This window comes from Protopterus annectens, chromosome 13.part0 (assembly GCF_019279795.1).
Source record: "Protopterus annectens isolate FY-2018-M chromosome 13.part0, PAN1.0, whole genome shotgun sequence".
NCBI lineage: Eukaryota > Metazoa > Chordata > Ceratodontiformes > Protopteridae > Protopterus > Protopterus annectens.
The window spans coordinates 1,003,363,128-1,003,385,167 of record NC_056747.1 but is presented as its reverse complement, the minus strand read 5'-3'; the positions used below and the strand labels follow the sequence as shown (position 1 = coordinate 1,003,385,167).

The window sequence follows — 22,040 nt, the reverse complement described above, 5'->3', positions numbered from 1 at the left end:
CAACCTGGATAACTGGATGGAGAACAGCAAATGCACCCCTGGAATTCCACTTGTGTCCCTGCTGGACAGTGGCATCAGCTGCTGACTTGTTGGAACATGGGCTAAATTTTTGGCTAGGCTTGTAAAGGCCTCGGGGCCACTAGCCTAGTAACTTCCTATGATTCTATGGTAAAGCACAGTTGTGTAAGCTGAACTTACCATGACAGTAGATGTTTGTATGACCACTGCTGCAGTAACCTTATCTATATGAGTTATATCCTGTCAAGGATACAACAGCCAGACAGCTTCCAAAGCTTCAGGGCACCTTCCACACTCCACTCCTGAACTATTAAACAGCTCAAGATGAGCTAACTAAAAGACAAGTTTGGGTGCAAAGCCCATCAGAGCTTTCCTGCCAGCAGAGAGAGGGAGGCTAATCCATGAAATGACAATGCTAGGAATAACAAAAAATAAATGCCCACACTTTGGCATAAAGAAAAAAAAAACACCAAAAAACAAAGAGGATGAAGGCAGGGAGCAGCTAATGCAGCAGCGATCATTCAAACATTTACTGTTATGGCAAGTTCAACTTACACAACTGTATTATGTTCTTCATACTGATCACTGCTGTAGCAGGTTTAGCTATATTAGCAGATTACCATAGCTAAATATATTTTGGAGGAAGAAGGATAAGGGTCCAGCAATCCCTGGAGAAAGGTCTTAGCAAAACTTCATCTAGACTTAGAGAAGGAAACAAGCTTATAGTGCTTTGTAAAAGTATGTACAGAGGACCAAGTTGCTGCTTCTAGAAAGCTTTTAGAATCCAACCCTTTCCAAAAAGCCATAGATGAAACCAATACCCTGGTAGAGTGGCCCCTGACCCTGTCTAGAATAGATTTGTCATGGTGGGTATAACAAAAAATAATAGCCTCAAACCACCATTTGGAAATAGTCTGTTTTGACACAGGCTGTCTCTTCTTCTTACGTGAAGAGCTGATCCAAAATATGAAAGATTTAGTTCTGCCAAGATAGTACCTGAGTGTTCTGTGGACATCTAAAGTATATGAAGAGATGGATAGTTTGGCATAAAATAAACTCGGATATCACTTTAGGCATAAAAGAAAGATTGGTTCTCAAAGAAATTGTGTCCCTATTGAAAATGAGGTTGTGTTGGCTCATAATAAGGGCTTGCAACTCATATACCCTGTTGCAGAGGTCAGATCAATCTGTAAAATTACTTTCTATGTTAAGAGACTCAAGTCAATCAGATTATCTGGGAAAACTGAAGCAAGTTTTAGCTTCTCTAACACAAAATTAAAATCCCAAAGAGGGATCACCAATTTACTTGGAGGCCTTTTATGCAAAACCCATTTCAAGTACATTTTGACAAGAGACTGCCTTGACAGAGGAGGATCCATGGGCAGACATGCTGAAATGGCTGATAAATGAATCCTGATAGAGGAATAAGAAAGGGCATAGGATAGTAACTCACACAAATATTGTAAAGCCAGAGAACAGCTAGTCCTGAATGGTGCTGGTTATGTTGTTGGCACCAGCTCGAAAACCTTTTCCATTTGCTAGTATATGATTTTCTAGTAGCAGGCTTTCTTGCCTCCATTAGAACCTACTGCATGTCCTCAGAAATCAGGTGCTTTAAAGAAATTAAGACTCTATCATCCATGCAGTTAGTTGAAGATTATTGATGTTAGGGTGTATCAAACACCCTTGTACTTGTGTGAGTAGATGTATTCTGTGAGGAAGCTTGTGGTAATTGCCCCTCACTATTTCTAAAAGATGGGAGAACCGCAGTTGCCTAGACCAGAACAGAGTCACCACAATGATTAGGGAGATTCCTTCTGAATCTTCAGAATTACCCTGGCTCTTAGTGGCAAAGGTAGAAAGGCATAAAGGAATATTATGAGCTGAAGAAAAGAAAAGGCATCTCTCTTTCAGGCCTTCTTGCAAAATGTCCTGGAACAGAATTTTGCCAGTTCATTGTTCAGAGAGGAGGCAAAAAGGTCTACTTGAGGAACTTCCCACAGATGGATCAAATCTTGGAAGACCCCTGATCTAGATTCCAATCATGAGGGTCTGCCCTGCTCCTGCTCAGCTTGTCTACCACACTGTTTTGCTCTGACGGAATGTAGGATGCCTAAAGAGTGAGACTGTGATGTGAATCTATACCCCAAGCTAACATGGATAGACTGCAAAGGGGGTATTACTGTGGTATTGTCTGTAACCACTTGATGATTCAGATTGTTGAGTGTCCTGATCAGGGCAAGCATCTCCTTGATATTTATGTGCTTGCATATATTTTTTGTGTCCCACACCCCCTGAACTTTTATCTCTACCAAAACTGCTCCCCAACTAAAGTCTGAAGTATCTGTGTTGAGTGGTTGCTTTGGAGTAGGGAGGAAGAAGGGGAGACCTGAATTTAAGGATATCTGTTGTCTCCACCAAAAGATTCCCTTCTGAAAAACCCCAAAGAATGCGGATGCTGGCACCAAAGAAATTTCAGATATCACAGTACCTTTGTCATGTGGAGCTTGCCAGGGGTATTATGAAAATCATAACTGCCATGAGCCCCAAACTCCTGAGGTATTCTCTCTCAGTGGCCAACATCTGAGTGGGAAACTTTAGAAATAGATTTAGATAAAGATCTATTTTTTCCTATGGAAGAAAAGCTCTTTGAACTGAAGTGTCTAGTTGACATCCCATGATCATAATCTTTTGTGAGGGAGTTGAGAAAGACATTTGAATGTTCTCTTGGAATCTCAGCTTGAGCAAGAGATCTCTCATCAAGCGAGAGATTCCTGACATTTTGTAAACGACTCTGCAAAGATAAGCAAATCATCTAAATATGGAAAAATGTGTACACCCAGCAGCCTGTAATGAGCTATAACTGGAGCTAGACAACTTGTGAACACTCTTGGTGCAGTGGATACTCCAAAGGGTAAAGTAGAGAACTGATAGTGTGATCCAGGCACACAAAACCTTAGGAAAAACCTGAAGTTTGGATGAATACTGATGTGATGATAACTGTTTTTAAGTCTAGGGTTACCAGGAAACATAATGGAGGAAGAAGAGATATCAGGTTACGAAATGACATATTTTTAAATTTGGGCACTATCACAAACAGGTTTAGCAAAGAAAGATCCAAAATTGGTCTTCACAAATTTTCTTTCTTTCTTTCTTTGGCACTAGCATCATCCTTAAATATCACCCCTTCCCCACCTGGGGAGGAGTTACTGGTACTTTTACTCCCTGGGACAGCATGTGATGAAGAACAGGTGGAAACAAAGCAGTATGATCTGCAGGATGAGGAATGACCCCTTGGAAAGGATAAATTTCCTCCCACTGGCCAGGGTGGGAGGGTGTCATATGGTCTCTTGAATAGTCATTCAAACTTGGGCTGTCCATGGTTTTGGGAGATTTGAGACTTCTTTTTGGACCCCCCACTACTTCTTCTTAAACATCTGTTTACCTGAATTTTGTTTAGACTGTTTATTCTGCTTTTTTTTGCCAAATCTAGATGAGTAGAAAGAAAATCTCTTGAGCAATTTGGAAAAGGAGGGCTTAAAAATCTTAGAGATTATCTGGATCGTCTTGCCCCTTTCATCACACTTTTGATCACCTCTGCAGCAAAAGAGCCAAACAGTAAATCTCTGTCTAAGGGAGAAATTAAAATCTCATTTCTTAAATCACCTGGGGAGTTCTGAGAATGCAGCCAAGCAAACCTCTTTAAAAGAGTATCAGTGGTCATAGCCCTGGAAGAAGTATTATCTGAGTTATACACACACTGCAAACATAGAGTAGTGACCTGTGTAATAAGAGAAACTAAGTTATTTAAAGCAGTGTTTTCTTCACAGGAAGAAAGTGTAGATAAAGCATTCCTCATACTTTCACAATATGTTTAATACTACTTCACTCCCTCTTTTATGGTACTCCAATCTCCACAAACCTTCACTCCTCCTTCTTTAATAAACTACAAAGCAAAATTTGCCTCCAGCTTGCAACACCATACCCATCATTGCCAAGCTATCAAAATGTTTAATTGGTATGAATTCTCCCAATACCTCAATTACATCCAACTAACTCTGGCTCACAAGCTAGTATATTACCCAGAGAAATGCCCTGCCTATGGTGGCACTCTGGAACAGGAGTTCTGGATCTTGACATCTAACGGCAAAAGTACGGTGAAAACAAGACTTGGGTTAGAACACAACTTTCACAAGAGCAATAACTAGCATTGGTAGAAGTAATGCAGATTACAATTAATAAAGAAGAATCCATAACGAGTCAGGACAGATTAATTTCTAACTACAGCAACAGTTAATGAAAGCATTTTATGAAACTGTGAACCTGTACATCTATAAGCAATATGTAACAACAGCAGCAGTGATTGACATCTGTTTATGATACTAAAGCAGCAGAGTTTAGCCTGGACATCGGGTAGCAATGTGTAATAATGTGAAATAGTAAACATGAACCTAAACAATTTAGGAGAATATGAAATGACACAATGATTAAAGAAAAAGAAACAGCAGAAATTCTCCTGGGCAGTTAAAACACTTTGATGAGAAACAGTAGTTAACAAATAGCAATTATTAAAACTGAAAAAATAAAATAAATAATAACAATAAAAGGAACAGTACAGCTAAGATTAATGTACAAACAACAAGAGCAATGAAATTGCAGCAGTGGTGAACCAGAAATCAGCGAAAATGAACCTGCACAATCTACATGACCACATTACCTTCCAAACTAGCCAAACCAATCCCTCCTGAGAAGCCTTACTGACCTTGGAAAATATTGACATTTGCATCATCAGAGAAACATGGTTCTAGTGACATGACACTAAATACTCCCTACCAAGATTTAATATCTATCATTCAGACCTTCTACAAAGATTATATCTGGCATCAGTGGTGATGTAGCCATTTATAACGGTAACTCCAAGACATCTAGACTTATACAGCAAGCCAGTGTTTTAGAACTCCTCCCCATTCTGTTGAACATAAGTTAAGATACATTACCATATCCTAGTTTACTATAGAACCCCTCTACATCACACATGACCCATGAGGCATATTTAAGTCCTTCTCCATAAAGCCTAACATTGTTATCTTTGGGGACTTCAATTACCAATCTATAAAATGGAAGACCTACTGCACTACCAATAAAAAACCCTTAGCACTTCTAGATTTCATTAGTGTTACCTCTCTTGAACAGATATTGCACTCCCCACCAGAGACCTGAGTACACTGGAGCTAGTCACCACTAATATAGTGATGACTCTTCTGTTGTAGTAGCCCAGTCACTAATCAGTGGTATTCACCATCAAAGCACACTCCAGGTTGTATACAAACTGCTCTGTTTTTGGAATTTCTTCATGGCAGACCAACTGCTACTAGCTGATGACCTGATTCGGTTTCATTTACTAATTCCTAAGTAGTAGATTAGTTAATGCCCTTTGCTTCCTGGAGTCTAAGCTAAACACACACACACACACACACACACACACACACACACACACACACACACACACACACACACACACACACACACACACACACACACACACACGAGGAAGGTCTCTAACAGAAATTCCTGCTTACTATAATATGATACCCACTTAAAACACAGCAATATAACAAGAAAAAATTTAACTTATTAATACAAAAAAAACTTGCTGGAAACTGATAGTTCTAGAAAGACTAACATTGCTTCTTACCTGCATTCAGGCCCTCACCACATATTTCACTGTTGATATATAACCTCAAAATTCCTTTTAAGATCACTTTTCATACTGTTTCTTTTTTCTAGCATTTATTTAAAGATGTTATAACAGCACACAACTTTTATAAAAACATAGTATTATTCCATCAAGAAAAAGAAGAGACAAAGTGCATGTATATATTTTTTCTCATGTTTCTTTCTCAGACATAGTGCTAGCATACAATTAGGGTCTATATTACTTACTCGAACTGCCAGAATGTCAAGTACCCTTCCATTGACACCTAAGTGTTGAATGTCCTCTTCAGCGAACAGCCACATAGGTTCATAGGTTCATAGTTTGGTACTAGGCTATCGGCCCTAGGGCCTATACAAGCCTAGCCATAACAATTCCTTGGCTATTTCTTCCCATAATATTTACTTCCCTGGACCCCTGTCTAGCAGGATGACTGACAAGATCCCCGGGGTGAATTTCCTATCTCCCATCCAATTGTCAAGGTTCCTTTTGAAGAGGGCCAAAGAGGTGCTCTGCTTGACATGTATGGGCAGTCTGTTCCAGAGTCTGGGGAGTCTCTGGGTCAGGAACCTATCCTTCCAGCATGTTTTGGTCATTGTGATGACAAGGTTTAGATCCCTGGAGCATGTGGCTCTGAGGGATTGGGATTTCTTTACGTTTAGCATGTCCAACAGCCCTGGGTTTGACATGGCCTTGTTCATAGGTTCATAGGTTCATAGGTTTATACTAGGCTATCTGCCCTAAGGCATTTATAAGCCTAGCCCAAAGTTTTGTGGCTTACGCCACCCCTTATGTTAAAAAATACTGTGCCCATTAGTTTGTTGTGCTTCTGTCCAGCAGTGACACAGAGATGATTCCGGGGTAAACCTACGATCTCCCATCCACCGGTCAAGATTTCTCTTGAACAGAGCCAGCGAGGTGCTCTGCCTCACATGGGCTGGGATTTTATTCCACAGCATAGGGAGTCTCTGGGTGACAAATCTATCCCTCCAGCATGTCCTATTTATATCCGTGCTAAGGTTTAAGTCGCTTGCTCTAGTGGATCTGGTAGATTTGGATTTTTTTGGTGGAGCATGTCCATTAATTCGGGTTGGACATGGCCTTGTATGTCAGGCACAGGTCACCTCTGAGCAGGCGGTATGCGACTGAATAGAGCTGGAGTTTCTTCAGTCTGGCAGCATATGACAGATTTTGGAGTCCTTTATCCTTTTGGTGAGGAACTTTGGGGTCTCTCCAATTGCTGCAGGTGTCGGGTGAGATACATCCCGAATGGGGCATTGTACTCGATCATTGGTCTGATAAGTGAAGAGTACAGGGGAACAATGACCTCACTTGATCTGGATGTGAATCCCTTCATGATCAGGTGGGCAATGTAGAAGGTCTTTCTAACCACTTTAGCAATGTGAGTGTCAAAAGAAAGGCCACTGTCAACCTGGGTCCCCAGGTCCCTGATAACCTCTTCTGTGCTTAATGGATTGCCACCTATATGGTAGCTTGGGGTTACCTTGTTTTTCCCAAGGGTATGACTATACATTTTTTGGCATTTAACTTCAGGCCATGGCTCTGGCACCAGTTATCAGTTTCCGTGAGACCCCTCTGAAGGATATCCGTGTCCGATGTACTTTCCACTATGGCACCCAGTTTGCAGTCATCTGCAAACCTTGTCAGCCATAGTTCTCCTATGTTTGCCTGTACTTCTGAGAAGTAGATGCCAAACAACAGGGGCCAAGGACTGAGCCCTGTGGGACCCCACTTGTGACCGGCTTGGAGTCTGACATGGCGCCAGCAACTACTAACCCTGTGGGTTCTGTCCTTTAGCCAGTTTGCAACCCATCTTGTGACATATGGGTTTACATTTAAGCTGGTAAGTTTCTCTATAATACCTGAGTGGGGTATTGTGTCAAAAGCTTTTGCAAGGTCAAGGTAGGCTGTATGGACTGCCTTTCCCTCATCAATGGCCTTGGTGACTGTTTCGAAGAAGTCGACCAAGTTCAAAAGGCATGATCTGCCCTTGACAAAGCCAAACTGGGTCGGCTCCAATGTCTGCAAGTCCCCTATGTCCTTGTTTATGAGTTCCATTATGATCCTCTCCATAGCTTTGCAGACCAGGCTTGTTAAGCTTATGGGGCGGTAATTTCCAGGGTCCATAGAGGTACTGCCTTTGTGGAGTGGGACCACAGTTGCCGTACGCCACTCCTTGGGCACGTATCCTGTGGTAAGGCTAAGATTAAACAGCTGCCTTATATGCGGGTTTAGTTCCTCGTTGAATTTGTGTAGCACACAGCCGGGGACACCATCCGGTCCCATTGATGCTGTGTTTTTAGCTTTAGAGAGAGCAGCTTTCACCTGCGCATTAGAGATGTCTGGGAGGCTACACTCCGCTGGGATAATTATCTCTCCTTTTGTGGTGGGAGAGGGGGGTGAAGTTTGCACTGAACCTGTCTGCCAGTATGTTGGCAATGTCTGTGGGTTCAGTGATTTTTGTATCATTTTGGACTAATTCTGCGCATATCTGGGAGTTTCCACCCAGGTTTCTAACATAGCTGAAGAAGGCCTTATGATTGTCATTTGAATCTATTGCAGTTTTTCTCTCAAATTTGGCCTTGGATGATTTTATGAGTGCTCGTATTTTTTTACTAATAATGATCAAGGGTGTCTTCTCTTTTATGGATTTTGCTCTATCATGTAACAGCTTTCTCCTCTTATTGTAAAGTTTGTTTATGGCTGGGGTCCACCAGACTGGACGTTTGCCCTTGGTGGAAAGAGTCTTGGTTTTATTAGGGATTGCCTGATCCATGCAGTCCTGGAGGTGTTCGTAGAAGGCATTTGTAAGGGCTTCCGCAGCTTGGGTTGTGGTTTCCACTGGCTCGGAGGCCTTGAAGGATACCACACCAGTCTTGAGTAGTGTGAAGTTTGCTTTAGAAGTTCTTCACTGTGGTCTTTTTTGTTGGGGGTGGGGGCGGGATGTGGATTTCCAGTGAGATAAGTTTGTGATCTGATCTCACCAATGAGGGATATACTTCCGGTGTGGAGCATTTTGTCCCCATGTTTGTGATGATGAGATCTAGTATATTTTCTCCTCTTGTGGGAACAGTGACTAGTTGTTCCATGGCATTTGAATTTATGAACTCCAGGAACCTTTGGGCTAGAAAATTGGGGCTTGAGTAATGTTCCCAGTCTATATTCGGGTAGTTGAAGTCACCCAATATAATGGTGTTTGGAGATACATTTATACCCTCCAGTGTCTTCAGGAAGGCTGTGTGGGGTTCCTGAGTTTGAGAGGGTGGCCTGTAGCATGCTACAAATTGTAGAGCAGTTTTGTCTATGGTTAATTGCACCTGGATGGTTTCCGATGCTTCGTGCATTGCCACCAACCTGGAGGTGTGGGTATCCTTGATGAATATGGATACACCCCTCCTTTTGTGGTGTGGTCCGGGTTTTGGGGCCAGAACGCATGATATGAGGTAAAACCTGATAGTGCCGGGGTGCTCTCAGGAGCCTTGAACCAGGTTTCAGTCACAGCACAGACATCGATGTTCTCCATACTGAGAAGGGCCTCGAGAGCGTGCATTTTGAGATTTAGACTTCTGGCATTGAGCAGCATTACCCTTAGGTTCTTCTCATTTTTGTTTTCTAGGGTGGTAGGTTTAGAATTTGAGCCTTGCCTAGAAAAGGCACTATGGGGGTGGCAAGAGCCTTAGCCAATATCCGGAATCCCAGGGGTGACAAGTACAAGCCGTCCCTTGCGAAGCAGCGTGGCTTGTCAAGCATGTCATCCCAGGCAGACAGACACTGGATCCCCTTTGAATGACACCAGAAATTAAGCCAATTGTTAAAGATGATCATCTTGTCTCTATGTTGTGGCATCATTCTTGGTGAAGGAAGGATACTGCTCAGGGTCAGGGTCATACCTGCTTGGGCTACATAATCAGAGAGCTCCTCTATGTCTCTTTTCATGTAGTTCAGGAGGATCGTCTCAGGTCGTTCACACCAGCATGGACAATGACTGTGTCATATTTGTACTTGCTGTAGAGTGACCCGAGTGCTTGTGTTATGTGGCGGATTCTAGCCCGATAGGCAGCTTACTGTGACCCTCTCCTTGTTCAGCCTGGTGAGTGGGACGTCAGTGTGTCTGACTATGGAGTCACCTATGACAAGTATGTTTGGTGTTGTATTTGGCCTTAAGGGCTGTGACTGCTTTGCACACTGATTTTGTGGTTTATGTGTTGCCTGAGGTGTGTCATGAGGTGGCAGTTGCTTGGATGTCTGCTTTGGAGGCCTCTGCTGTTTAGGTAAATTTTTGCTCAGAGCCTCCGAGTATGACTTTGTGTGTTTATGTGTTTGATTCATTGTTGTGATAGCTTTATGTGAGACTGGTTTTGTGGTGTGTGTAGTTGCCTTCTCCTCCTGTCTGGTCTTGCCAGTCCTGAGTTGAGAGAGCTCAGCCTCCAGTTTGGCTAAATAGCTGCATCTCTAAGTATTTGTGTTATGTGGGAGGAGGAGAGGGTTGTCAGTGTACATGAGGCAATTGTAACATTGCCTCAATATTCCCAAATTCACCAACTGGACAGGAGAGGGCCAGCATCTGGCCCTTGACATGCTAGAGAAATTTAGAAGTTAGGTGTAACTGAATAAGAGGACTTAGTAAGGAAGTGGGTACTCCTGGGGGTTTAGTGAGGGACTTTGTATAATACAGAAGTGCTAAACCTGAAAAGAAGATGCTTTTAAGACAAGTAAAAGCTTTTAGGAACAAGTGCTGAGCTTTTAGTTAAGGGATATACTGTTTAGATTACTAGTAGAGCAGTTCTAAGGAAAAAATGAAGAACAGACTTTATGGAGCCAGAAAAAGTTTAACCTTGTTAAACCGGCTGCCGATGCTGCTCTAGTGGCAACTCACTAAACCACTCTAAAGCGTGCTTGACAGCGGGGGCTGAAAAGAGCCAGGAATTGACCCAAAACGGCCAATAAAACTACAGTTTCAAGTCAGTAACCACTCCCACGGGGGCAGGGAAGCAGCTCAATGTTTATCACTGCCACTGATCAACAGAGAGACTTTCCTTTAGCCCAAGCAAAAATGGCCTCACAGAAACTTACAAAACAGTTCAAGAACAGCAAGCCTGTAACTTGAACTTTTTTAAATCTCAGAAAAGTGGGAAAAAAGCAAGATTTTTTTTGTTTTTTTTTCAGAGATAGCAGAGGTTCACAAGTAATATCAAGTTATAACAGTGCAGTAAATGACCACACAAGAGTGCTAGGTCAAAGACAGAAAATATGCAAGTTTTGAGAAAAAAAAACGATTTTAAAATTAAGTGCAAACAGGAAATTCAGTATACAGCTTTTGGTTGTGCTCTAAATACAGCTACTAATGCAGAAATCAAGTTTAACGAGCCAGAAAATGCTCAAACTAGGCAGCTATGCAGAAAAACTTATCAAATAAACAGAGGAAAAATACTTAAAATCTCAAAAGTGGCTCCTTTCTTCTCTCAGTGTTTTCTCCTCTTGGTGGGTGCTTCACCAACAGCCAACAAGCCTGAAAAGATGCCAAAACCACGAGGCAACTAGGTTTTAAGAGAGGAAGATGAAGGAGTTTTGGAAATGACCTTTTTTGGCCAATAAAACTACAGTTTCAAGTCAGTAACCACTCCCACGGGGGGCAGGGAAGCAGTTCAATGTTTATCACTGCCACTGATCAACAGAGAGACTTTCCTTTAGCCCAAGCAAAAATGGCCTCACAGAAACTAAAACAGTTCAAGAACAGCAAGCCTGTAACTTGAACTTTTTTAAATCTCAGAAAAGTGGGAAAAAGCAAGATTTTTTTTGTTTTTGTTTTTTCAGAGATAGCAGAGGTTCACAAGTAATATCAAGTTATAACAGTGCAGTAAATGACCCCACACAAGAGTGCTAGGTCAAAGACAGAAAATATGCAAGTTTTGGGAAAAAAACGATTTTAAAATTAAGTGCAAACAGGAAATTCAGTATACAGCTTTTGGTTGTGCTCTAAATACAGCTACTAATGTAGAAATCAAGTTTAACAAGCCAGAAAATGCTCAAACTAGGCAGCTATGCAGAAAAACTTATCAAATAAACAGAGAAAAATACTTAAAATCTCAAAAGTGGCTCCTTTCTTCTCTCAGCGTTTTCTCCTCTTGGTGGGTGCTTCACCAACAGCCAACAAGCCTGAAAAGACGCCAAAACCACGAGGCAACTAGGTTTTAAGAGAGGAAGATGAAGGAGTTTTGGAAATGACACCTTTTGGCCAATAAAACTACAGTTTCAAGTCAGTAATCACTCCCACGGGGGGCAGGGAAGCAGCTCAATGTTTATCACTGCCACTGATCAACAGAGAGACTTTCCTGTATGTTAAGCAGAGATCACCTCTGAGTAGACGATATGTGATGGAGTATAGCTGGAGTTTTTTTAGACAGTCAGCATAGGGCATCTGCTTTAGGCCTGTGATTCTTTTAGTGAGGTATTTCTGCAGCCTTTCCAGTTGTTGCAGCTGTCTTGAGAGGTACAAACCAAACGGGGCGTTGTATTCTATAATGGGTCTAATGAAGGATGACTACAGTGGGACAATGACCCCCTTTTTTCTGGACGAAAATCCCTTAGTGATGAGGTGTGCCACATAGAAGGATTTTCTGACTGTTGTGGCAATGTGGTTATCAAAGGTGAGACCACTGTCCACCTGTGTCTGTAAGTCTCTTATCACACTTTTTGTGTTTAGTGTATTGCCACCTATGTGGTAATTCACGGGTAAATGTTTTTTTCCAAAGGGGATAACTGTACATTTCTTGGCATTGAGCTTGAGCCCATGGCTCTGGCACCAAGCATCTGTTTCTGTAAGGCCCTTTAGTAGAATATCCACATCATTTGGGGATTCAATAATGGCTCCCAGTTTGCAGTCATCTGCGAACTTTGTTAGCCAGAGTCCCTTAGTGTTGGCCTGTACTTCAGAAAAGTAGATGCCAGGGGAAAGAAATTGGTTGGCCATTGTTTGAAATCTGCCCTCTTCCCTGCTGTGGTGCAATCTCGGAGTTAGTATATTTAGTCTGGGGTGGTGTGGGGGGGCTATAGTGTTTGTTAAATTGTGTCATTCGTATTTGAGCTACTGATTTTTTTCCCTTGGAAAGAAATCGATGATGTGGCCGTTCAATGAAGAAGACTTTCGACACTTAGGTGTCGATGGAAGGGTACTTGACATTCTGACAGCTCGCGTAAGTAATATAGACCCTACAATTAAATTGCCCATGCAGCTGAAGATCTAAATGATGACAATATATTTATTTGTAATAGTCTGAGAAATCAATAAATTTGATGCATACACACACACACACACACACACACACACACACACACACACACACACACACACACACACACACACACAAAAAAAAGCAGGATTACCATCTACTTCATAGCTGCCCAAGGCAAAAAAGCATACATATTGGTGTCTAGAAATAACAATTTCACCAATTGTGTCCCATAGGACCTAGTCCTGGGTGCCTCCCTTCTCATTAAATTTCTGTGATATAAAAGCTGCTGTGAAGGAACTATGGCTAAACAAGTTTGCTGATGGAGGAGGTTATCAAATCTTATTCTCCAGCAAGGGTTGAACAAAATAAGGTTTGGTGTATTAATCATACGCTTACCTTCAACATCAAGAAATGCAGCATAATTTCCTTTGGCAAATCTAGCATCACTTCTTTTAACATATAGATAACATTCCACTTACATCTGACATGGCTATGTGGAACTTTGGTACAAATGTTGACAACAGGCTTTCCTTTTGCTACCATGTCTCTGTGGTGGTTAGAAAATCCTTCTGCCTTACACAACTTATCCTTCATGGTATCTCTTAAAGGTCCAAAAAGTTTATAGTTCCACTTTATTCACTCCTTATTGGGGCCATCATTAAATATAATTCACCCTTCAATAGGTATTTCTCCAATCTTTCAAAGCAGGTTGATAGACCTCAACATGTCTTCACTAAAGAGATCTTGGGTATTAGTTCCTTTAGCTTTCAGAAATTCTGGTATGGAAATGAGTGGAGATAATACAATATTGATTGACTGGCATTTGTTGATTGTGCCCCCTAATACCTTACTCCCAGGGCAGCTACCCCCTTTGCCCCACCCTAGCTATATTTTTGACAGAGTACCATAATAGGGAGCAGTATATTTCAAGGAACAATAGGCAGCTTTCATTTCTGACTCAATAGGCATGAAAAAAGTTATCCTAAGCCTGCAAAACCAGATACCCCATCAGATTTCATCAGGTTTCATGCTAATGTTTTTCTAATCCTACTACTAAGTTTCTTGTAAGGTCCCCTTTTGTAGTCTCAGTTGTTTACCCAGAATTATCTCTGCTCCCCTTTACTTCAGCAGTGACTGTGAACCCTAGTAGCACTTAACTGTTATTTGTGAGCAGCACCACCAGCTCTGCTTCCCTCACATCATTACCTTTGCCAGGACCACAAACAATATGTCCTTTATTGCCGATTCCTGCACTTGCTCTCAAAATTTCTCATCACCAGGGCCTCTATCAAAGCAGAAACCTTTCCTGATAGATGATGTAATGCTTCCCAGTTAAATTGCATTAAGATTAAATCCCAGTGATTATTTCCTTTTAGTTTATGGCCTTATCTGATGATTTTCCCTTATTCTGCTCTTAGTCTCCTCTTTGAATTCTGCTGTCCAGCACATTGTGCTTGATCACCACTGGCCCTTCTTTCCTGGCCTAGTTTTATAGATGACATTCCATTCTTTTTTTCAATTCTTTCTCCATTTCACTTCCAATCTCTTCTCAGCATTCAGTCCCTTCTATGATATATGCTGCTGCTGTTCTTCCTCCTCTATGTTGCCATTGCTATCTCTCCTGTAAAGTTAGTATTCAAGAATGACATAAGCATTTCTTCCTAGAAGTTACACATGGTTTGTCATGCCTAGAATATCTACTGTCCATTCTCCTAGCACCACCTGTAGTTCACTGTTTTTCCTGCATAACAATTGTGTAGTTATCGACCAACTGTATTCAGTAAGAAACCTATATAATTGATATTATTAATTTTTTATTCATTTCATTAAAGCTTTTTTTTATTTAATGTCAATTACATTTTCAGATAACAATCCAAGTTCTCTGTACTTCAGTCCCACATACATTACAGAATTCCTCTCTTCCAGTCTTCAAACTGTTTCTCCATTTCTTTTCTCAGATATTTTCTAGGATTTCCCAAGCCACTGTAAGCTAAGCTCTTAAGGTCCTTCCTCAGATATTTTGTCTAGTATTTTCCTGCTTTTCTCAGCATATTCACTAGCATGGTCAATTATTTTTCCCTTTCACACATCCTTCCATACTGTCCTCCAGTTTCAAACACATCCCACCTTCTTTGTATCACTTATGTTCCCCCTTCTGTTCCTCTCCCTTTTCTTGCTCATTTCCCATGCCATATTCTATAGTGGTCTTCTAATATTCCCATCTCCTCTCCTTGTCACATCTGCCAATCCTTTTTCTGTACTTCACATACTGCCAAGCGCTCAGAGTATATGAAACACAGCTGTTGATACTTCTTTACATCTCCTTCCCTCATAACTTCACAGCCTTCCTCTTAATATCAGCCTGTGAAAGTTACTGCCTGTGCCGATAACCTCATTTATCCTCTTCTATGATTTTCAGCATTCTAGCTATCATATGTTCTTTTCCATCCTGATGTCCAAGACCCTAATAGAGTTTCCTTTTTTTTGGGTTAATTCAAGCCTCTTGGAATTTCTCTTCCCCTCCCATTTCTTCTCTTAAACTTATTTCTATTATTTGATTGCTTGTTTGTTAATCCTGTAACTGAAGTGATTCTTTGTGCACAATTTTAGTTCACAGCATGAGACATAATGGCAAGAACAAATGCAATGTATGTATGGCTATAAATGTTGAACTTTCAAAACTACAACTTTCTTATGGTTGAGACCATAAGATCGAAGTTTTGAAACTTTGAACTGTTTAAATGGAGATTGCCGTACAGTGCGGAATGGTATATTTACTGTTTTTCTTGCTATAGTGCGATATCGGAGTTGGTATATTTAATTAGCAGAAGGTGTAGAGGGTGCAGGGGGATTTATTTTGTTTTGTTTTTATTTTATTTATTTTTTTTATTTAAATTGTGAAGTTTTAAAACTTTGATCTTATAGTCTTGACCATAAGAAAGTCAATGTATTAAAAGTTTGAATTTTAGAAGTAGACCCAACTCCACATTCATGCAGCATTGGAGAAGGGAAAAATTCCCCCAAAACATGCACACTGGTCTTGAGATAGTGCTGTCTGTGCTCTAAAATGATCATGCAAGTGCTTTTTGAGACATCACATTCTGAAGAAATGTAAGGGAGTCCAGCAAATCTGACAGTTAACACTAAGAAGAAACAAAACAATATATTAGCAATGAACTCCAGGACCTGGGATTGTGAGACAGAAGTCTTAAATACTGAGTGACTCTCTGCTACCCATAACAGTCCCCCTCTCCTTTTACATATTACGCATCTACCTTGTAAGCAGTGCTTTTTATTTCCTTTTTTGCTCTTCACACACTTTTAATCCAAAAGTGTTATCACAGATTCTGCACTTCTAGTGCCTAATGGATAAGGCATCAGCCTCCAGAACTGGGGATTGTGGGTTCAGGTCCCACCTGGGTCGAAGGGGATGGGAGGGTTGCCTAATGGGGATGGGAGGGTTGCCTAATGGTTAAGGTGCTTGCCTTGCAAACACAAGGTGCAGGGTTTGAGTCTCACAAGGGATAATTGGCTAGGCTTAAAATAGCTCGCAAGGGCAGTTAGCCTAGTACTAATCTATGAATCTATATGTATTCTTCATTTGCTCAAAAACTCTTCACAGCCCACATTTCCTGAATAACCACATTGCATAGTAGATTTGCTGACCTTCTCATTCTCCATCAAAATCTCCACCACCTTAAATTCTCCCCACATATCTCCTCCGCCATGCCATTTCTTCCCCACATATCTCCTCCACCATGCCATTTCTTCTTGCTGTTGCTTTCTGTGCTTTACCTTCTACTGAATTACTCCTTATTGCACTGCCTGCATTTTCTTCTCCCTCTTCTCACTGTCTATTCCTGCTCTTGTTCTTTTTATTGTTTACCATTCAGTGCACAGCGCCCCTGCATCTTCTTTAAAACATGGCAACCAGCTGTGTTTCTACTCACCCCCTTTCTCCCCGTACTTTTTTTATAGGTCATTTCACATCCCACACAAATGCCACTACAATTTGTCAGTCCTGCCACCCTTATTATCAACAGCTGTTGCATTAAAAAGTTTATCCTTGTAAAAACCTTCTCACTTATCAGCCCTTCTGATCCCGTCAAACTCAGTGGTACCTTTTTTTTCCAATCACTAGCTAGTTTTTTACATCTAGTATGGTTCCCTGTAATTTAAATCTGCCATTTCCTTTTCTACTTTTCCTGTGTTTAAGCCCAATTACTTTGTGGTCTCATTTTTCTTAGGTAAACACTGGCCTCTTTTCCCTTGGCATAGCTTCAGCCAGTTTCACCACCAGGTTCCTGATGCATTACTGCAATCCCAATTCTTCCCCAAACCTTATTAATTATTCTAAGACCCTGAACAAATCTTTCTCTTCATTCTCTGTGAAATGCCTTCAGTCATTTGCAAACATGAAAACTTTCCTCCACTTTCTCCTCCTTATCCTGCACTTTTTCAAAGCTTCCTCCTCTAATACCATCTTTATCAAGATAAAAAACAAGGAAGGGGCGCCCTTGCCTGACTTCTCTCAGCCCAAAATAGCTAAGTATGTCATGTTACACTAACAGTGTAGATGTATCTTGTTTTGTATCATGTTTGACTTATGTCCCCTAATTGTCCCCAAACCCAAAGCCATCAAAAACATTGCTTGAGACTCCTATTCTGCTTCTTGTAATGCATTCCATAATACAGCAAAAAAAAAAAAAACTCTAGTGTCCTTACCCTCCTTCCCTTCCTCTGCTCTCCATCTTCTTCATTACATTTCTGGAGCGCTTCTTTGATGACCTCCCATTTATAAACCTTTCCTTCTTTCAAAATAACTTTCCTAACATCTCTCCTTAGTTTACTAACTTTGAGATTACGCTAATTTGGCATGAAAGAAAAAAATGTTTCTTATAAAAATTAGCTTATCCCTTTATTTTGACTTGTTCTAGCCTTGGAGTTAGACTATTTAAAGACTAGAGAATGGGGGGACAAAGCCCCCATATCAGGAGGGTCTATGTTAGAAGACCGAATGAAAAAAATAACAAACAGCAAAACAGCGAAAAGACCAGACCTCGAAGTGCTATTTGCCAGATCGCAGTACAGTGAAGATGGGAATATTTACCCTTTCCTCACTGTAGTGCAATCTCGTAGTTGGTATATATAGTTAGCGGGGGTTGTAGGAGGTGCAGCCCCCCACAATAGCAAGTTTGAGGTCCGGTCTTTTCGCTGTTTTGACGTTCGTTATTTTTTTCATTCGGTCTTCTAATATAGACCCCATCAGGAGGGGAAGGGGGTACAGTCCCTTTCAAATAATTTCCAATCTAGACGTCTTCAAAAAGCATCTACTTTGTTAATATGTCCTTTTGATAGCTTATACAGTTAGCACTGTGCACTGTAGTTAAAACAGTTCCATAAGATGGGGTACTGACAGAAAGAAATTCAGAAAATTATTATGCTTCTCCATACAGTTTCTTGCCTGACGCAAGTCTCCATACAGAAAAAGACTGAAGCTACTCAAGCAATCTGGTGAAGACTTCAAACTGCATCACAGAAGTCTATGGAAGGATCAGTAGTATGATGGTTCTATAACAGCCCCCAAGAAACGCATCTACTCGAAGAAGCTAAAAATGGAGAGTCATGGGACAGCAACAGATATTCTATACTGGTGTTCATATGTGAGTTTGAAAATGTATTGGAATTAACTGCCTGACTGGAAAACACAATTATGCTGTATACAGTAACTTTGGAGCTGCAGAATAAAACACAGTGGAAATCTGCCCAGTTCCGCATTCACAGGAGATGAGGATGGCCTGTAGATGAATGGTAATCTGTCATTTTGCACTCTTTGCTACCAGTAATAATTCATAATAATTTAAGCATTTGGGCTCTCCCCATTTTGACTGGCATCTGGCCCTGCAACATTCCCATGCTGCTTTGCATAGCAACTCATTGTTATGTTGTACACTTGTAGTACCATTGTAAAACGTGCATGCAGTCCTGATCAGGTTGCAGATTGCACCATAATTCTATAATTTAATATTGTACTTGTAATAATGTCCTTAATGGAGTTTGCTATGTAGTGTGCTAAAAGGTCTGCACTACCTCTTTCATGGTATGTAAAAAAGAATGAATCTTGAATGTACATTTTAGATGTTGGCAGGAGTAAGCTCAAAATAAAGAAATACATTTACCATTGTCATGGGTGGGGCATGTTGCACAGCTCTACAAGGCCTCATTCATTTTACAGCGTGCATTAAAGACAGCAATTAAGTATTTAGAAATCTATAAAAATAAAAGATTTCTTAGTGATCTAAATAAATAATTTATAGCAATATGTTTTTCTTCATTCATTTTTATAAATAAAGTTCTGATCGAATTATAAACACAACCCAAAATAACTTTCAGCTTTTAGAAAGCTCTCAGTGTTCAATTTGAGGGATGGATTTTGGATGAATCTTCTAGTTTAATCCTCACCTACTGACTCTGAATGCAAATATATGAACAAAAAAGAATCTTACTTACTGTTAGCAGAGTCCAGTTTTGGGAAGGAAGTACTTATTTTCAGAAAACTTCTTGTCCTTGTTGTTTTGTGTTAAAAATGTAGCATATACAAAAAAAATCTTGCGGAAGGTAATTGGTAATGCCTCTGAAGGGAATGTTGTTTTTCTGGTTTAAACACTTTATAGGCCACAGCCTCTGGCTGCATTCTGTTTCCAGAATGTGTGGCTTGTCATGTCAAAGCACATCTTCCACTTGTTAAAGACTGAACTCTGCCTAAAAGGAGCAAACAACCTTTTCCTGCTATACTGTCAGTTCAATTAGTGTTAGGTGAAACAGTGAGGAGTGAAATCTGAGGGTTACGTTTTGGAGAAAGTTTCTGAAACATGTGACTTTCCAGAAACTGGTTGGCAGAGACACAGTGAAGTATACAATTTTATTTTATTTATTTATTTTATTTTACATTTGTTGACCGGGCTAGTCTTACTGGATATATATCTGTTTTCAGTAGAGGCCCGGGGAGAAAAGCTCCAAATACACGAAGTATTAGAATTATTACAAAAGACCAAAAATAACATAATACAAAAAGTACCAGTTAGTTTACTTATATAGCAATTTACAAAAACAAAAACAAAAATGTAAATAGAGAAAAGAGTAAAAAAAATAAAAATGTGAAATATCGTGATATCGAATTATTATGAAATAAAAGTTAGATAATGAAGTACACAGGTTAGAAAAACATATGTGACAGTAAACTGACAGTAAACTAGAATGCTAGTATAGAGTCATCAACAACAAAACATAAAATAATTTATTATAGGGACCGAGGGAGGGGCAATATATCAATGTATCTGTTTTTTCAGTATAAAATTTATGATACAATGATCTGTGAAAAAAAAAGATGAATTAGCTTGGTAACAACTAAGAGAATGTAATATCTTGTACCACTCAACACACACAAATATTCAGGCTGTATACCAAGTGAGGGAGTCAGTGAACAAATACAGTGGTAAAGCTGTATCTCCTCTGTATGATGTCATTACCAACAGCTATTTTACAGTATGCATTCATTTCACATAAGTGCAATGGGCACACCATACTGGCAAATGGACTCATTCTTTATGACCACCAGACATGTTGCAGCCAAAGCTAGACTCACCCCATCACTGACCCGCGATGGGGTGATTTCTACATTCCCTCCATAGCAAGATGATAGAGAAAGAGAGGATTGTTACCACCTATAACAGAGCGCCCAGATTTACTTACTAGGTCTCTGAATGACTCATACTGGTGTACTGTACCTAACAGACTGGAATATCTGTCTTTACCAAATCCTTTAGTCTATACTGATAACCTTATTTTGCTTTTTATCTCATCCGTCATGTGCCGCCACACTTTATCAGAGGTCTGCTTACTTGTTTCAAGCCCACACATAATCTTAGATCCACTGACGCAGTTGTGATCCAAGCACTCACATTCATCAGCAGATCCAGTGACAGAGCATTTTCTAACTCCATACCTATTTTATGGAATTCTTTCCTCTCTTCAGTTAAAGGCATTGAGTTACCATTTAGGTTCAAAATAGAGTTAACAATCAGAACTGTTCAGTTTAAATCACTGTGATCGCTGCACACTACACAGATCCAAAGCTTACTCAACAGGCCTTCTCTGCACATCTCCCTCTCCACATGCCTATGATTTATGTGCTTTTCAGACCCTGTAATTCTGTACTTAATGTAGTTTGCATTATGGATGTTCTTTTGTCTGATTCTGTTGCGCTTGTTGAGCTGTGGATCTTGTTTATCTGATTCTGCTTAGCTGCTTATCTCAGGACTATGACATTTATCTTTCCTTTTTAATTTTCTTTTTATTACAGTTTGATCATACTGACTCTGTATAGTTGTACCGTTCAGATGGAGTCTGGCTCCCTGAGTTTTCCATGAAAAAGGCCCTAATTTCAGTGAGATTTACCCAGTTAACAAATACTAAATAAATAACTGTTTTATATGGGGGGGATGGATCCCGGGCTTTAATGTTGCTGCATTAATGATCGACTCTGTTATTTCCAATAACTAATGGTGTGTGTTTCCAGAGATGCTGCATAAATTATTCAGATTCCCCGACACATTGTAGTCTTGAAGTTGAAAAATACAAGACACAGTCACCTACATGGGGTGCAGAGGGCTTGTCCTCATGTCCACACGCAAAAAAGCTTTTCTGTATTATTTATTACACTGAAATATGCGTTGCATTCAAGGATTTCTGAGGTTTTGTGATTACTGTTTTGTGATCTGGTCACAAACCCAGCAGCGATTCAGTATGAGATTGAGTGGGATTCATAAACATCATGTGCATTGCATAAGACTGTTATACTGAGCAAGTCTGGAGCATCCTACATGCACAGTTCACAGTCAATACCACAACATGGCCAGAGATGAGATATGTTATACTTACCAAGGTAAGAGATGGTACACTGCACATACACAGATGGGTACCTAAGTACAAATACTGGAGGAGACAGACATGCCATGTATTACGGTTACCACATGTGATACCATTACAATGGGCAG

General features: G+C 40.4%; 1 protein-coding gene across 1 annotated transcript in view; it reads right to left on the bottom strand.

Annotated features, from left to right (window-relative positions):
• Positions 1 to 19,585, bottom strand: part of LOC122788010 (keratin, type I cytoskeletal 18-like) — a 191,702-nt gene extending 172,117 nt beyond the window's left edge. Inside the window, exon 1 of the mRNA XM_044054936.1 lies at positions 19,495 to 19,585. The gene's annotated coding sequence lies outside the window, so the exon portion shown is untranslated. The remainder of the gene's footprint in view (positions 1 to 19,494) is intronic.
• Positions 19,586 to 22,040: the final 2,455 nt, after the last annotated feature.